Source organism: Cherax quadricarinatus, chromosome 55 (genome assembly GCF_038502225.1).
Source record: "Cherax quadricarinatus isolate ZL_2023a chromosome 55, ASM3850222v1, whole genome shotgun sequence".
Classification (NCBI taxonomy): Eukaryota; Metazoa; Arthropoda; class Malacostraca; order Decapoda; family Parastacidae; genus Cherax; species Cherax quadricarinatus.
The window spans coordinates 20437035-20456186 of record NC_091346.1 but is presented as its reverse complement, the minus strand read 5'-3'; the positions used below and the strand labels follow the sequence as shown (position 1 = coordinate 20456186).

The window sequence follows — 19152 nt, the reverse complement described above, 5'->3', positions numbered from 1 at the left end:
TATACTGAGATATACACACCTCTCTCTGTATATATACTGAGAGATACATACCTCTCAGTGTATATATACTGAGAGATACACACCTCTCAGTGTATATATACTGAGAGATACATACCTCTCAGTGTATATATACTGAGAGATACATACCTCTCAGTGTATATATACTGAGAGATACACACCTCTCAGAGTATATATGCTGAAAGATACACATCTCTCAGTGTATACATACTGAGAGATACACATCTCTCAGTGTATATATACTGAGAGATACACACCTCTCAGTGTATATATATACTGAGAGATATACACCTCTCAGTGTATATATACTGAGAGATTCACACCTCTCAGTGTATATATACTGAGAGATACATACCTCTCAGTGTATATATACTTAGAGATACATACCTCTCAGTATATATATACTGAGAGATACACACCTCTCAGTGTATATATACTTAGAGATACATACCTCTCAGTGTATATATACTGAGAGATACACACCTCTCAGTGTATATATACTGAGAGATACACACCTCTCAGTGTATATATACTGAGATATACACACACATCTCAGTATACAGAAGATATTTTGTTTTACAGGAAAAAACGTAAATTTCGTGGCAGAGATGAGAGTTGGTGGTGTTAGAACTCAGGGTTCACCACAATATAACAGTCAAATATCACACCATATAAAGGTTACCCTTTTTTACCACCATTTAAAAAATCACCCCCTGTGTAGGTTGGGTTTTCACTCCATACAAGAGAAAGAGATGACATGAGGATGACCAGGCAGTAGTGTCCTATGATCCTGACTGTGTAAATAATAATAATAATAATAATAATAATAATAATAATAATAATAATAATAATAATAATAAACTTTATTTCTTTAGTTGCAGAAAATCCCTGATTATGCTGAACATTTCGGGCAAATTAGGTCAATTTTTGTCCCGGGATGCGACCCACACCAGTCCACTAACACCCAGGTACCTATTTTACTGATGGGTGAACATGGACAACAGGTGTCTTAAGGAAACAAGTCCTGATGTTCCCCCCGGTACCGGGGATCGAACCACGGATCTCAGTATACGAGATGAGTTTCGCTCAGGGATGAGTTTTACTGGGACAACGTTTCGCTCAGGGTTGAGCTTTATTGGAACATCGTTTCGCTCAGGGTTGAGCTTCATCATCACATCAAAACTGGAGAAAGCTCTACCGTGAGCGTATCACTGCCGATAACGTCTTGAAATCATTGTGTCTTCCTAGGGAGATGTGTTGGAATTATACCCCTACAATATACAAGTAATGATCATCTTGTTACAGAGAGACTGTGTCAGTATAGTTCTTGTAATCTTCTCCATCCTTTTGTTACATAGAGCCTGTTGTTACATAGAGCCTGTTGTTACATAGAGCCTGTTGTTACAGAGACACTGTGTCGGTATAGTTCCCGTAATGTTCTCCATCCTTTTGTTACATAGAGCCTCTTGTTATATAGAGCCTGTTGTCACATAGAGCATGTTGTTACATAGAGCTTGTTGTTACATAGAGCCTGTTGTTACATAGAGCCTCTTGTTACATAGAGCCTGTTGTCACATAGAGCATGTTGTTAAATAGAGCTTGTTCTTACATAGAGCCTGTTGTTACAGAGACACTGTGTCGGTATAGTTCTTGTAATCTTCTCCATCCTTTTGTTACATAGAGCCTCTTATTACATAGAGCCTGTTGTCACATAGAACATGTTGTTACAGAGAGACTGTCAGAATAGTTCCTGTAACGTTCTCCATCCTTCTGTTACATAGAGCCTGTTGTTACATAGAGCATGTTGTTACATAGAAATTGTTGTTACAGAGAGCCTCTATCAGTGTAACTCCATTAAATTTTGCTGCATTGCTTCTCTGTTATTTATACCCTCACTAACAACTGTTCCATTCCTTCAGATGTGCAGACGTTGAGATGCTCGTGTCAGACACCGTGCTGCTGCTGCTGCTGCTGCTGCTGTGAGAAACTCGCCCAGTCAACGCAGCTTATATCATGCTGCTCCTTTTAAAGCCGATGAACTGCACGAGGGTCATTAAGGCTGTGTGTCACCTGTGTATCATCAATCAAAGGTGCTTTAATCCCTAAAACTGGGATGAAAGAAAGCTCTTAGCATATATACACTGAGAGGTATGTACTTCTCGTGAAGTACAGAGTGAAGATGGACTAAATAGGGGATTTGTTAGTTAATCAGGTTCCTTTTCACTTCACTTGTGAAGAACATCGAGCCATTAAGTGAATTTTATTTCCAGTGGTGTAAGGGTCCCCAATCACTTAAAGTGGAAAGAAGTAGGTGGTAATGTTATTTTCATCCGAGTAAAGTGGTGCAGCGTATCCTAGCAGAACATAAGATCCTCTGTGATACTCTAAAGCGGGTTAGAATCCACAACTCAAGTGTGAACTACTGCACGACCGGGAAAGTCTGTAAGTTTTGTGCAAGTGTAGGATTTACGTACCTACAGAGAGCGTCAAGTGTAGGATTTACGTACCTACAGAGAACGTCAAGTGTAGGATTTACGTACCTACAGAGAGCGTCAAGTGTAGGATTTACGTACCTACAGAGAGCGTCAAGACAAAAGTGACTTGGCTTGCACGAGACTGTTGTGTCAATATCTAAACAAGTGGGAGCTACCGTCTCCTGCCTGAGAGTTACGTGTTAAGACAGTCCATACTGAGGAAGTTTGTGATGTGTTAAACTTTCTAGTATTTGTAGGAGAAAATCCTTGACAACAATCCCACTCTTAAGAACCTGTAGGAGGGTGGTGAGGAAATCCTTAAAGTCTCAAGTCAGCTAAAAAAAAAAAAAAAACTGTAGGAGGAGGTCGTTGATGCATCAAAACTGTATCCTGTAGGAGGAAGTCCTTGGTGCCTGAAGCCTACTAAGAGATCCTTTAAGAGAAGGTCTTCGACGCCTCAAGCCCGCTAGAAGTGTGGGTTGATCGGTGAGGTTAAAGCTGGACCGTCAGGGCGAGGAGGCTGGCTTCTTGGCCCATACTGGGTTCACCTCGCTCCACCATAGCTTTCCTACGTCGCAAGTTAAACACCCTTCGTGACCCAGGTTAGTCTAATTCAAATACCTTGTTGCTTTTTCTTGCATTACACAGGTAATATTCATTACACGTTCAAAATATTGCTAGGCACAAAAGAAAGTCACTACCAATGGAAATACAAGGTCCACAGTGGAAATACAAGGTCCACAGTGGAAATACAAGGTCCACAGTGGAAATACAAGGTCCACAGTGGAAATAAATCTTGACTTTTTTGGGTGATCCTAGGTAATTTATATATGTATGATAATTGTATTTATGTGTACCAGTGCCTAATAAAGTTACTCTAGTATCAGATGTATCCCCAACCCACTACCAGGAGAACACGGGCAGCAGCTACGAGGAAACCTGCCTACTCTTTTCGGGAATTGAACTAGGGAACCCTCAGGTTGTTAGTTTATTAGGCAATTTCCGAAGAGTTTCAACTAGTTGCCTGATTTTTTTTCTTCTGCAAAGTTTTCCTTTATAACCTGACAACAGTACCATCCTACTGGCTTCAAATTTCCCATATTACCTTATTGTACCTATATAAACTTTCTCGCAAGTATTGGTTAGTCCAATACTTGGACTATGTATAGATATATATATATATATATATATATATATATATATATATATATATATATATATTTTCAACAAGTCGGCCGTCTCCCACCGAGGCAGGGTGACCCAAAAAAGAAAGAAAATCCCCAAAAAGAAAATACTTTCATCATCATTCAACACTTTCACCTCACTCACACATTATCACTGTTTTTACAGAGGTGCTCAGAATACAACAGTTTAGAAGCATATACGTATAAAGATACACAACATATCCCTCCAAACTGCCAATATCCCGAACTCCTCCTTTAAAGTGCAGGCATTGTACTTCCCATTTCCAGGACTCAAGTCCGACTATATGAAAATAACCGGTTTCCCTGAATCCCTTCACTAAATATTGCCCTGCTCACACTCCAACAGATCGTCAGGTCCCAAGTACCATTCATCTCCTTTCACTCCTATCTAACACTCTCACGCAAGCTTGCTGGAAGTCCAAGCCCCTCCCCCACAAAACCTCCTTTACCCCCTCTCTCCAACCCTTTCGTGGACGACCCCATATATATATATATATATATATATATATATATATATATATATATATATATATATATATATATATATATATATATATATATATATATATATATATATATATATATATATATATATATATATATATATATATATATATATATATATATATATATATATATATACATAGACTGCGAGATACACCTCTCAGTGTATATATGGTAGCGATGCTGTACCATACATCATATCCAACAGTCACACAAGTTAAAAAGGAAAATAATTGAACCTAAAATAGTTAATATATAATTGTTGACTTTTTGATGGTCGAGAAATAGACGCACGCCCGAGCGTCAGATTTTTATTTTTTTAGGGTTTGGTTGGGTAGGAGGGGAGTTTAAGACCCCCTGTCCCCTCTTAGTGGCCAATTTGAAAACTCATTTCGGCCAGCCTCAGGGAGTCCTCTCCTCCCAACATATTTACCGCGGGGTAACGAGCCGTTTGCATTAAATTTTGGAAGCTAGTCCCGATACCTGACCTTCCTGCCTCTTTTAAAGCGCTTATATATACTAACCCCCTTCTCCATGGAGTTTTTTTTTCCTGCAGTGAACTGTCTGCCAGTTTTCTTATAGTGATCTATCTGCCAGTTTTCTTATAGTGATCTATCTGCCAGTTTTCTTATAGTGATCTATCTGCCAGTTTTCTTATAGTGATCTATCTGTCAGTTTTCTTATAGTGATCTATCTGCCAGTTTTCTTATAGTGATCTATCTGCCAGTTTTCTTATAGTCATCTATCTGCCAGTTTTCTTATAGTGATCTATCTGCCAGTTTTCTTATAGTGATCTATCTGCCAGTTTTCTTATAGTGATCTATCTGCCAGTTTTCTTATAGTGATCTATCTGTCAGTTTTCTTATAGTGATCTATCTGCCAGTTTTCTTATAGTGATCTATCTGCCAGTTTTCTTATAGTCATCTATCTGTCAGTTTTCTTATAGTGATCTATCTGTCAGTTTTCTTATAGTCATCTATCTGCCAGTTTTCTTATAGTGATCTATCTGCCAGTTTTCTTATAGTCATCTATCTGCCAGTTTTCTTATAGTGATCTATCTGCCAGTTTTCTTATAGTGATCTATCTGTCAGTTTTCTTATAGTGATCTATCTGCCAGTTTTCTTATAGTGATCTATCTGCCAGTTTTCTTATAGTCATCTATCTGCCAGTTTTCTTATAGTGATCTATCTGTCAGTTTTCTTATAGTCATCTATCTGTCAGTTTTCTTATAGTCATCTATCTGCCAGTTTTCTTATAGTGATCTATCTGTCAGTTTTCTTATAGTCATCTATCTGCCAGTTTTCTTATAGTGATCTATCTGCCAGTTTTCTTATAGTCATCTATCTGCCAGTTTTCTTATAGTGATCTATCTGCCAGTTTTCTTATAGTCATCTATCTGTCAGTTTTCTTATAGTGATCTATCTGCCAGTTTTCTTATAGTGATCTATCTGCCAGTTTTCTTATAGTGATCTATCTGCCAGTTTTCTTATAGTGATCTATTCCATTCCTTCTCAGTTGAACGTAGACTTTGTTGACAGTCGCTCATTACGACTTACTCGAGTACATTTGACAGTGACTTTGAAGGGCCGAGAGCTAGAGCTATACTATTGCTACTGTTGGTGGAGGAGAGTTGCTTTACTGTTGTTGAATTCACGCTAAGCGCTAAACCCACGTGACTCTTCCTCAGGAAAATCACCCAAGCTCAAGTAATTCCTCCACTTGGAGCTCTATTTCAAGCTCTTTCCCTCTGAAACTGACCAAAATCATCTCTAATTTGCTAATATGTCTTCTGTAATTTAGAGCAAGACGTAGTGGAGGCTTGATCCTCCGTCTGCCGAGCGCCAAGACTGACGCGTTTTCAGTTTGTACTCACCTGGATGAGAGTTGCTATAGCAATACACAGTAAGTCACAGTACCGTGACTGGAACAACACACAGATAACCCACACATAGGAGAGAGAAGCTTATGACGACATTTCGGTCCGATTTGGATCATAGCTATGGGAATCCTGTAGGAGACGTGACGGCCCGTGACGCTTGTTGGACTCTCCTGAATAAGACAGATTGTTGCGTTCCTCTTATAACCAACATTGTTCAGTGGCTCTGAGCCTCGTCTACGCAATCGCAGGCGATCTGCGAAAGTTTCCACGGAAGTTTTTGCACCTGAAGGGAAGTTCCAAAAGTGTGTAAATGAGCTGCATCAGAAGACGGTAGCAGTGCGGATACTTGAAACCTCTTCTGGCAGCTTGGTGTTGCAACAGCCAGTCTTAGACTTGTTTATAAGTACTTCTGGCAGCTTGGTGTTGCAACAGCAAGTCTTAAACTTGTTTATAAGTACTTCTGGCAGCTTGGTGTTGCAACAGCCAGTCTTAGACTTGTTTATAAGTACTTCTGGCAGCTTGGTGTTGCAACAGCCAGTCTTAGACTTGTTTATAAGTACTTCTGGCAGCTTGGTGTTGCAACAGCCAAGTCTTAGACTTGTTTATAAGTACTTCTGGCAGCTTGGTGTTGCAACAGCCAAGTCTTAGATTTGTTTATAAGTACTTCTGACAGCTTGGTGTTGCAACAGCCAGTCTTAGACTTGTTTATAAGTACTGGCAGCTTGGTGTTGCAACAGCCAGTCTTAGACTTGTTTATAAGTACTTCTGGCAGCTTGGTGTTGCAACAGCCAGTCTTAGACTTGTTTATAAGTACTTCTGGCAGCTTGGTGTTGCAACAGCCAGTCTTAGACTTGTTTATAAGTACTTCTGGCAGCTTGGTGTTGCAACAGCCAGTCTTAGACTTGTTTATAAGTATTTCTGGCAGCTTGGTGTTGCAACAGCCAGTCTTAGACTTGTTTACAAGTACTTCTGGCAGCGTTGTGTTGTAACAGCCAGTCTTAGGCTTAGTTACAAGTATTTCTGGCAGCTTGGTGTTGCAACAGCCAAGTCTTAGACTTGTTTATAAGTACTTCTGGCAGCTTGGTGTTGCAACAGCCAGTCTTAGACTTGTTTATAAGTACTTCTGGCAGCTTGGTGCTGCTAAAGCCAGTCTTAGACTTGTTTATAAGTACTTCTGGCAGCTTAGTGTTGCAACAGCCAGTCTTAGACTTGTTTATAAGTACTTCTGGCAGCTTGGTGTTGCAACAGCCAAGTCTTAGACTTGTTTATAATTTGTAAAGTAAAAGGACACAAATGCAACTAATGTGACATTTAATTGTGGCAACGTTTCGCTCTCCAGGAGCTTTATCAAGCCATTACAAACAATACATGGACACAGAGGGTATATAAAGGCTCAGAGTGAGGTGCAATACTAGTGAGGTACCATTTCGATGTTCACTAGTGGTAGTAGTAGTAGTAGTAGTAGTAGTAGTAGTAGTAGTAGTAGTAGTAGTAGTAGTAGTAGTAGTAGTAGTAGTAGTAGTAGTAGTAGTAGTGACAAAAGTAATACAATATGGTAGAGCAATTAATTCGTACATTAGTAAAAGGATATAAAAGCTATTATTCATGTACGAATTAATTGCTCTACCATATTGTATTACTTTTGTCACTACTACTACTACTACTACTACTACTACTACTACTACTACTACTACTACTACTACTACTACTACTACTACTACTACTACTACCACTAGTGAACATCGAAATGGTACCTCACTAGTATTGCACCTCACTCTGAGCCTTTATATACCCTCTGTGTCCATGTATTGTTTGTAATGGCTTGATAAAGCTCCTGGAGAGCGAAACGTTGCCACAATAAAATGTCACATTAGTTGCATTTGTGTCCTTTTACTTTACATATTGTCGGTAATTCTACCAACTTTATTACAATTTGTTTATAATTATTCTGGCAGCTTGGTGTTGCTAAAGCCAGTCTTAGACTTGTTTATAAGCACTTCTGGCAGCTTGGTGTTGCAACAGCCAGTCTTAGGCTTAGTTACAAGTACTTCTGGAAGCTTGGTGTTGTAGTAGCCAGTCTTAGACTTGTTTGTTACAAGTACTTCTGGCAACTTGGTATTGTAGCAGCCAGTCTTAGGCCTAGTTACAAGTACTTCTGTCGGCTTGGTGTTGTAGTAGCCAGCCTTACTTGCTTAAAAGTGATTTTATAGATAGCCTGGCTAAGCTATCAAAACTTTGCGGCGCAGTCCCTGGACCCATTATGTGCCTCTGTAATCTTTTGACTGCCGCCCACAAGATGGACCAGGGGCCTCTCCATATATATGAAAGATCAAGAGTTTTGAAGAACAAAAAGGCACAATACTGTGACTGGAACAATATACAAATAATCCGCACATAAGAGAGAGAAACTTACTGCGACGTTTCGATTCGACTTGGACCATTTATAATGGTGACATTATGTGACATTCTGTCACAAACCATACCACGGGCGGGATTTAAACCCGCGGTCAGAGAGTCTCAAAACTCCAGACCGTCGCGTTAGCCACTGGACCGCGGGTTCAAATCCCGCCCGTAGTATGGTTTGTTTGAACTCGTGTCATTACGATTTCGTGAGTCATTATGTCACAAACACCAGCAGCTGACGTGAGCAATGATGACAAAACCCTAGGTACACAAATAACCCGTATACAGTGGTCCAAGTTAGACCGAAACGTCCTCATAACTTGTCTCTCCTGTGTGCGGGATATTTGTGTCCGAAGGGTTTCGTCAGCCTTGCTGACGCCACCTGCTGGTGACTGTGACAGTATGTCACATATTGTGCCACATGTGTCTTGGCTATGTTTCAACATCTGAAATTCTTTTGCTTGCCTCTGCCAAAACAGGAGAGGTGACGTTGTGTCACAACCGGAGACTGAATGGAAGAGAGGATACTGACACAGGTGTCGGAGATTTGCTTCCAATTTGTCAATACAAATCTTATTAGGACAGTGAGCTTTATCTGACTTCGAGGAACTGGGAGAAGGAAGGAAACAAAACTTGTTCAGCGGGACAAGCACATCAGACAAGTTCACATCAGTAGTTCTTGCCATGACTAATATGCCACTACCTCTAGCTCTATCAAGAATCGATTAACCAGCAAGAACTACAGCATCCGTGTAGGACAACAGATTTGGAGTGAAGACAGGAATAACATTGGTGTCACTTAGGGAAATGTGTGCAGGATCTGTACTTATACGTTTTCTCTCATTTGCTTTGTTTTCTTATCCATTCTTGTGTTTAGTTACTGTATCTCTAAATTCACAAGGGTAATCTAACGCATAGTGTACAAGGAATTATTATGTACACGTGAACGAATGTCTTCACGCACTGTGGCAGTAGCATCAGTTTCTCACCTACATCTCTCACCTACTCTTCTCATCTTGCATGTTGCTAGGTTGCTATTGCTATGTTGCTGTTGCTATGTTGCTGTTGCTATATTGCTGTTGCTATGTTACTGTATCTGGTCTCTGATAAAATACTCTTTCACGTTCTGTGAGTGACACAGTATTATCACGCCCGTAAATCTTTACTGATGGTAAGATCTGGTCTGTATTTTCCGAGCACTTTGCGACTAGGTCTCATAACTGTCTATACACTTTCAGCGTCTGAAGTGTCTTTCGTTATCTTGTGCAGTTGTAGTGGTGGATGCTGCTAGTATTTATTTTTTATTTTCTAAATAGCAACACTGTTCAGAGCTGTTGTTGCGTATGGTTTTGTCTGGTCGATCTGCTGAGTGATTAGTGCACGATGCCACACATGCATTCTTGTTGTTGTTAATAATAATAATAATAATAATAATAATAATAATAATAATAATAATAATAATAATAATAATAATAATAATAATAATAATCATGCCGTGTTGTACCGTCCTTTACCGTGTTGTACTGTACCGTGTTGTACCGTCCTATACCGTGTAGTAGGGTACTGCACCGTGTTGTACCGTCCTTTACCGTGTTGTACCGTCCTATACCGTGTTTTATGGTACTGTACCGTGTTGCACCGTCCTGTACCGTGTTGTAGGGTACTGTACCGTGTTGCACCGTGTTGTAGGGTACTGTACCGTTTTGGACCGTGTTGTAGGGTACTGCACCGTCCTGTACCGTGTTGTAGGGTACTGCACCTCGTTGTACCGTGTTGTAGGGTACTGTACCGTGTTGTACCGTCCTGTACCGTGTTGTAAGGTACTGTACCGTGTTGCACCGTCCTGTACCGTGTTGTAGGGTACTGCACCGTGTTGTACCGTGTTGTAGGGTACTGCACCGTGTTGCACCGTCCTGTACCGTGTTATAGGGTACTGTACCGTGTTGTACCGTGTTGCAGGGTACTGTACCGTGTTGCACCGTCCTGTACCGTGTTGTAGGGTACTGCACCGTGTTGCACCGTCCTGTACCGTGTTATAGGGTACTGTACCGTGTTGTACCGTGTTGCAGGGTACTGTACCGTGTTGCACCGTCCTGTACCGTGTTGTAGGGTACTGCACCGTGTTGTACCGTGTTGTACCGTGTTGTAGGGTACTGTACCGTGTTGCACCGTCCTGTACCGTGTTGTAGGGTACTGCACCGTGTTGCACCGTCCTGTACCGTGTTGTAGGGTACTGTACCGTGTTGCACCGTCCTGTACCGTGTTGTAGGGTACTGCACCGTGTTGCACCGTCCTGTACCGTGTTGCACCGTCCTGTACCGTGTTGTAGGGTACTGTACCGTGTTGCACCGTCCTGTACCGTGTTGTAGGGTACTGCACCGTGTTGTACCGTGTTGTACCGTGTTGTAGGGTACTGTACCGTGTTGCACCGTCCTGTACCGTGTTGTAGGGTACTGCACCGTGTTGCACCGTCCTGTACCGTGTTGTAGGGTACTGTACCGTGTTGCACCGTCCTGTACCGTGTTGTAGGGTACTGCACCGTGTTGCACCGTCCTGTACCGTGTTGCACCGTCCTGTACCGTGTTGTAGGGTACTGTACCGTGTTGCACCGTCCTGTACCGTGTTGTAGGGTACTGCACCGTGTTGCACCGTCCTGTACCGTGTTGTAGGGTACTGCACCGTGTTGTACCGTGTTGTAGGGTACTGTACCGTGTTGCGCCGTCCTGTACCGTGTTGTAGGGTACTGCAACGTGTTGTACCGTGTTGTAGGGTACTGTACCGTGTTGCACCGTCCTGTACCGTGTTGTAGGGTACTGCACCGTGTTGTACCGTGTTGTAGGGTACTGTACCGTGTTGCACCGTCCTGTACCGTGTTGTAGGGTACTGCACCGTGTTGTAGGGTACTGCACCGTGTTGTACCGTGTTGTAGGGTACTGTACCGTGTTGCACCGTCCTGTACCGTGTTGTAGGGTACTGCACCGTGTTGTACCGTGTTGTAGGGTACTGTACCGTGTTGCACCGTCCTGTACCGTGTTGTAGGGTACTGCACCGTGTTGCACCGTCCTGTACCGTGTTGTAGGGTACTGCACCGTGTTGTACTGTGTTGTAGGGTACTGTACCGTGTTGCACCGTCCTGTACCGTGTTGTAGGGTACTGTACAGTGTTGCACCGTCCTGTACCGTGTTGTAGGGTACTGCACCGTGTTGCACCGTCCTGTACCGTGTTGTAGGGTACTGCACCGTGTTGTACCGTGTTGTAGGGTACTGTACCGTGTTGCACCGTCCTGTACCGTGTTGTAGGGTACTGCACCGTGTTGTACCGTGTTGCAGGGTACTGTACCGTGCTGTAGCGACCACTCATCGTGATGTACCCTGGAGGGTAATTAACCAATTTAACACTCACTGCACCACAAAAAAAATGCAAATGTTTCTCGATGTTATTTTTATTTGGAAAGTTAAATTAATTTTTAATTGACGGCAAGTTAATTTAGCTACGACTTTTAACATCCGTTAATTTACAACCGGAATGATGATAATAAAGCGGCTTTAAACAGCCTTCAAAGGCTATTTAAAGCTGCTTGTAAAAGGTTTTTAAAAAGTCTTTAAGAATGTTTTTAAAAGTTAGTTAAAGGCCTTTTAAAAGTCGCTAAAAGAATTAACAATCTTTTATATGGGTTTAAAAAGCTCTTAAAAGAGAGTTGAGGCACGATGCCAGTGAAAGTCTCTTGTTCCAAGGGAATAAAGTTGCTCTTTCCTTCCTATGGATCAAACACGATTACATCCATTCTCATATATATATATATATATATATATATATATATATATATATATATATATATATATATATATATATATATATATATATATATATATATATATATATATATCTGGAGTGAAAGCCGAACTGTCTTACTATCTGGAGGATCATTCAGGCTGTTACTGCCAGCGATGCTGTGAGTGACAGTCAAGTTTGAATGGCACTGTACAACTTTCTGTTTCATTTAATAATAATAATAATAATAATAATATAAAAATAATAATAATAATAATAACATAAAAATAATAATAATAATAATAATAATAATAATAATAATTATAATAATAATAATAATAATAATAATAATAATAACAACAATAATAATAATAATAATAACAATAATAATAATAACAATAATAATAATAATAATAATAATAATAATAATAATAATAATAATAATAATAATAATAATACCAATAATAATAATAACAACAATAATAATAATAATAATAATAATAATAATAATAATAATAATACCAATAATACCAATAATAATAACAGCAGCAACAATAATAATAATAATAATAATAATAATAATAACAATAATAATAATAATAATAATAATAATAATAATAATAATAATAATAATACTAATAATAATAATAACAGCAGCAACAATAATAATAATAATAATAATAATAATAATAATAATAATAATAATAATAATAATAATAATAATAATAATAACAATAATAATAATAATAATAACTACAATACTACTACTACTACTACTACTACTACTATTACTACTACTACTACTACTACTACTACTACTACTACTACTACTACTAATAATAATAATAATAATAATAATAATAATAACAACAATAATAATAATAATAATAATAATAATAATAATAATAATAATAATAATAATAATAATAATAATAATAACAATAATAATAATGATAATACTAATAATAATAATAACAAAAATAATAACATCAATACCAATAATAATAATAACAATAATAATAATGATAATACTAATAATAATAATAACAATAATAATAACATCAATACCAATAATAATAATAACAGCAGCAACAATAATAATAATAATAATAATAATAATAACAATAATATTAATAATAATAATAATAATAATAATAATAATAATAATAATAATAATAATACCAATAATAATAATAACAGCAGCAACAATAATAATAATAATAATAATAATAATAATAATAATAATAATAATAATAATAATAATAACAATAATAATAATAATAATAACTGCAATACTACTACTACTACTACTACTACTACTACTACTAATAATAATAATAATAATAATAATAATAATAATAACAATAATAATAATAATAATAACTACAATACTACTACTACTACTACTACTACTACTAATAATAATAATAATAATAATAATAATAATAACAATAATAATAATAATAATAACAATAATAATAATAATAATAATAATAATAATAATAACAATAATAATAATAATAATAATAATAATAATAATAATAATAATAATAATAATAATAATAATAACAATAATAATAATAATAATAATAATAATAATAATAATAATAATAATAATAACAATAATAATAATAATAATAATAATAATAATAATAATAATAATAATAACAATAATAATAATAATAATAACTGCAATACTACTACTACTACTACTACTACTACTACTACTACTACTACTACTACTACTACTACTACTACTACTACTACTACTACTACTACTACTACTACTACTACTACTACTACTACTACTAATAATAATAATAATAATAATAATAATAATAATAATAACAATAATAATAATAATAACTACAATACTACTACTACTACTACTACTACTACTAATAATAATAATAATAATAATAATAATAATAATAATAATAATAATAATAATAACAATAATAATAATAATAACTACAATACTACTACTACTACTACTACTAATAATAATAATAATAATAATAATAACAATAATAATAATAATAACTACAATACTACTACTACTACTACTACTACTACTAATAATAATAATAATAATAATAATAATAATAATAATAATAATAATAATAACAATAATAATAATAATAACTACAATACTACTACTACTACTAATAATAATAATAATAATAATAATAATAACAATAATAATAATAATAACTACAATACTACTACTACTACTACTACTACTAATAATAATAATAATAATAATAATAATAATAACAATAATAATAATAATAATAATAACAATAATAATAATAATAACTACAATACTACTACTACTACTACTACTAATAATAATAATAATAATAATAATAATAATAATAATAATAATAATAATAATAATAACAATAATAATAATAATAACTACAATACTACTACTACTACTACTACTAATAATAATAATAATAATAATAATAATAATAATAACAATAATAATAATAATAACTACAATACTACTACTACTACTACTACTACTAATAATAATAATAATAATAATAATAATAATAACAATAATAATAATAATAACTACAATACTACTACTACTACTACTACTACTAATAATAATAATAATAACAACAATAATAATAATAATAATAAGAATGTCAGCAGTGAGTCAGGAAGATCAGCTTTAAGTTAACAATAACGATGGAGAGGTAATAAAGCGACGTAAATAAAGTTTATGTTAGAGCGAGTGAAGCATACTCGGGGTGCTAATAATAACGGGCTTAAAAATATATACACCCGCTAAGATTAGCGAGATGACGGTGCCAGGCCGCTAATGTTAGCGGGATGAAGGTGCCAGGTCGCTGATGATAGCGGGATGAAGGTGCCAGGTCGCTGATGATAGCGGGATGAAGGTGCCAGGGTGCTAATGTTAGCGGGATTAAGGTGCCATGGCGCTAATGTTAGCAGGATGAAGGTACCAGGGCGCTACTGTTAGCGGGATGAAGGTGCCAGGTCCCTAATGTTAGCGTGATGAAGGTGCCAGATCGCTAATGTTAGAGGGATGAAGGTGCCAAGTCGCTAATGTTAGCGGGATGAAGGTGTCAAGGCGCTAATGTTAGCGGGATGAAGGTGCCAGGTCGCTAATGATAGCGGGATGTCGGTGCCAGGTCGTTAATGTTAGAGGGATGAAGGTGCCAGGGTGCTAATGTTAGCGGGATTAAGGTGCCAGGGCGCTAATGTTAGAGGGATGTCGGTGCCAGGTCGCTAATGTTAGCGGGATGAAAGTACCAGGCCGCTAAGGTTAGCGGGATGAAGGTGCCAGATCGCTAATGATAGCGGGATGACGGTGCCAGGCCGCTCATGTTAATGGGATGAAGATGCCAGGCCGCTAAAGTTAGCGGGACAAAGATGCCAGACCGTTAAGGTTAGCGAGATGAAGATGCCAAGTCTCTCATGATAGCGGGATGTCGGTGCCAGGTAGCTAATGTTAGCTGGATGTAGGTGCCAGGGTGCTAATGTTAGCGGGATGAAGGTGCAATGGTGCTAATGTTAGCGGAATGAAGGTGCTAGGCCACAAATGTTAGCGGGATGAAGGAGCCAGGTCGTTAATGTTAGCGGGATGAAGGTGCCAGGTTGCTAATGTTAGCTGGATGAAGGTGCCAGGTCGCTAATGTTAGCGGGATGAAGGTGCCAGGTTGCTAATGTTAGCTGGATGAAGGTGCCAGGTCGCTAATGTTAGCGGGATGAAGGAGCCAGGTCGTTAATGTTAGCGGGATGAAGGTGCCAGGTTGCTAATGTTAGCGGGATGAAGGTGCCAGGTCGCTAATGTTAGCAGATGAAAGTGCCAGGTCGCTAATGTTAGCAGATGAAAGTGCAAGGTCACTAATGTTAGCAGATGAAAGTACCAGGCCGCTAAGGTTAGCGGGATGAAGGTGCCAGGGCGCTAATGTTAGCAGATGAAAGTGATAGGCAGCTAATAATAGCATGTTTAAGGGTGTTCGATAACTAATATTAGCGGGTTGAATATATTAATAATAATAATAATAATAATAATAATAATAATAATAATAATAATAATAATAATAATAATAATAATAATAATAACAATCTTCACTTTTACAAGTCCATGACACAACTTATACAGACCATAGCTGACATCAGTGACATACTACTACACAGAAAGTACCTTCTTACGCCGAGCATTTCCCGCAACTTAGATCAGTTTTGTCCCAGGATGCGACCCACACCAGTCGGCTCACACTCAGGTACCCACTTGCTGCTAGGTGAACAGGGACAGCAGGAAACTCGCCCTAACGTTTTCACCCGTACCGGGGATCGAACCATGGGATTCAGTATGTGAACCGAGTGCGCTACCAACCTAGCTAACGTGTTCAGTCGTTAAAGTTACCTACTTAAATGTGTTATATATGTATATATATATATATATATATATATATATATATATATATATATATATATATATATATATATATATATATATATGTATATATATATATATATATATGTATTGTAAAAATCTTTGGTCTTAAAGAGAATATAATCATTGCTATTGTGATGAGGTTGATGATCTGAGGATGAGTACTCTCTTGGAATGAGAGAGCGAGTAAGCCCTTGAGGGCTGTGTGTGTGAGCCCTTGAGGGCTGTGTGTGTGAGCCCTTGAGGGCTGTGTGTGTGAGCCCTTGAGGGCTGTGTGTGTGAGCCCTTGAGGGCTGTGTGTGTGAGCCCTTGAGGGCTGTGTGTGTGTGAGCCCTTGAGGGCTGTGTGTGTGTGAGCCCTTGAGGGCTGTGTGTGTGTGAGCCCTTGAGGGTCGGCTCTCATCCTTCTGAGGCGATCGTTGACGAAAATTACCTTGGAAAATTACCTGGAAGCCTGGTGCACGAGGCGCAGTGTGCACACCCTGGAAGCCTAGTGCACGAGGCGCAGTGTGCACACCCTGGAAGCCTAGTGCACGAGGCGCAGTGTGAACACCCTGGACGACTCGTGCACGAGGCGCAGTGTCTGGAAGCCTTGCACGAGGCGCAGTGTGAGCACCCTGGAAGCCTAGTGCACGAGGCCAGTGTGAGCACCCTGGAAGCCTAGTGCAAGGCGCATTACCCTGGAAGCCTAGTGCACGAGGCGCAGTGTGCACACCCTGGAAGCCTAGTGCAAGAGGCGCAGTGTGCACACCCTGGAAGCCTAGTGCAAGAGGCGCAGTGTGCACACCCTGGAAGCCTAGTGCACGAGGCGCAGTGTGCACACCCTGGAAGCCTAGTGCACGAGGCGCAGTGTGCACACCCTGGAAGCCTAGTGCAAGAGGCGCAGTGTGAGCACCCTGGAAGCCTGGTGTACGAGGCGCAGTGTGAGCACCCTGGAAGCCTAGTGCACGAGGCGCAGTGTGCACACCCTGGAAGCCTAGTGCACGAGGCGCAGTGTGCGCACCCTGGAAGCCTAGTGCAAGAGGCGCAGTGTGAGCACCCTGGAAGCCTGGTGTACGAGGTGCAGTATGAGCACCCTGGAAGCCTAGTGTACGAGGCGCAGTGTGAGCACCCTGGAAGCCTAGTGCACGAGGCGCAGTGTGCACACCCTGGAAGCCTAGTGCACGAGGCGCAGTGTGCGCACCCTGGAAGCCTAGTGCAAGAGGCGCAGTGTGAGCACCATGGAGGCCTAGTGCACGATGCGAAGTGTGAGCACCCTGGAAGCCTAGTGCACGAGGCGCAGTGTGCACACCCTGGAAGCCTGATGCACGAGGCACAGTGTGCGCACCCTGGAAGCCTGGTGCACGAGGCACAGTGTGCGCACCCTGGCAGCCTGGCGCACGAGGCATAGTGTGCGCACCCTGGAAGCCTGGTGCACGAGGCACAGTGTGCACACCCTAGAAGCCTGGTGCACGAGGCATAGTGTGCGCACCCTGGAAGCCTTGTGCACAAGGCGCAGTGTGCACACCCTGGAAACCTGGTGCACGAGGCGCAGTGTGAGCACCCTGGAAGCCTGGTGCACGAGGCGCAGTGTGAGCACCCTGGAAGCCTGGTGCACAAGGCACAGTGTGCACACCCTGGAAGCCTGGTGCACGAGGCGCAGTGTGCACACCCTGGACGCCTGGTGCACGAGGCACAGTGTGCACACCCTGGAAGCCTGGTGCACGAGGCGCAGTGTGCACACCCTGGAAGCCTTTTGCACGAGACGCAGTGTGCACACCCTGGAAGTCTGGTGCACGAGACGCAGTGTGCACACCCTGGAAGCCTGGTGCACGAGACGCAGTGTGCACACCCTGGAAGCCTGGTGCACGAGACTCAGTGTGCACACCCTGGAAGCCTGGTGCACGAGGCGCAGTGTGCACACCCTGTGCCTCGCGCACTAGGTGCAGAAAAATTACACAGGCCAAGGCAGTCCGAGTGTATGTGGCACCATTGTGCAACCCTGGCACCCAGTTTGGCACTAATGGAAGATAAAGCGAAGCTTTGTCAACAAAACTTGTCTCTGGAGTGAACAATCCAAAGGTTCACAACAGAACTGGTCGCAGAGCTATAATCATAACCAAGCGCTAAACCCACAAGGGTCATACTGGTCCCAGAGCTGTGCGTGTGTGTGTGCGAGGGAAGACTTAAGAATTTACTCAACAGTAGCTCACAAGATTAATTAACTTATCGAATAATCTCATAATTAGCTTTTAAAATTAATTAAAATTTTCTTGCCTCCTTTCAGTACCCTCTACTAGACACGACAACTTACACGCACACACACACACACACACACAGGGTCAGGGGAGACATGATAACGACATATAAAATACTGCGTGGAATAGACAAGGTGGACAAAGACAGGATGTTCCAGGGAGGGGACACAGAAACAAGAGGCCACAATTGGAAGTTGAAGACACAAATGAGTCAGAGAGAT

General features: G+C 39.7%; 1 protein-coding gene across 3 annotated transcripts in view; it reads left to right on the top strand.

Annotated features, from left to right (window-relative positions):
• LOC128698943 (uncharacterized) overlaps positions 1-19152 on the top strand; it is a 335492-nt gene that overhangs the window by 8178 nt on the left and 308162 nt on the right. For 2 of the 3 annotated variants that reach the window (XM_053791383.2, XM_070096898.1), the window contains exon 2: positions 1938-3094. The gene's annotated coding sequence lies outside the window, so the exon portion shown is untranslated. Of the gene's footprint in view, positions 1-1283; positions 1303-1937; positions 3095-19152 lie in introns of those variants that run through there. The other variant, XM_070096899.1, reaches the window with a different exon arrangement.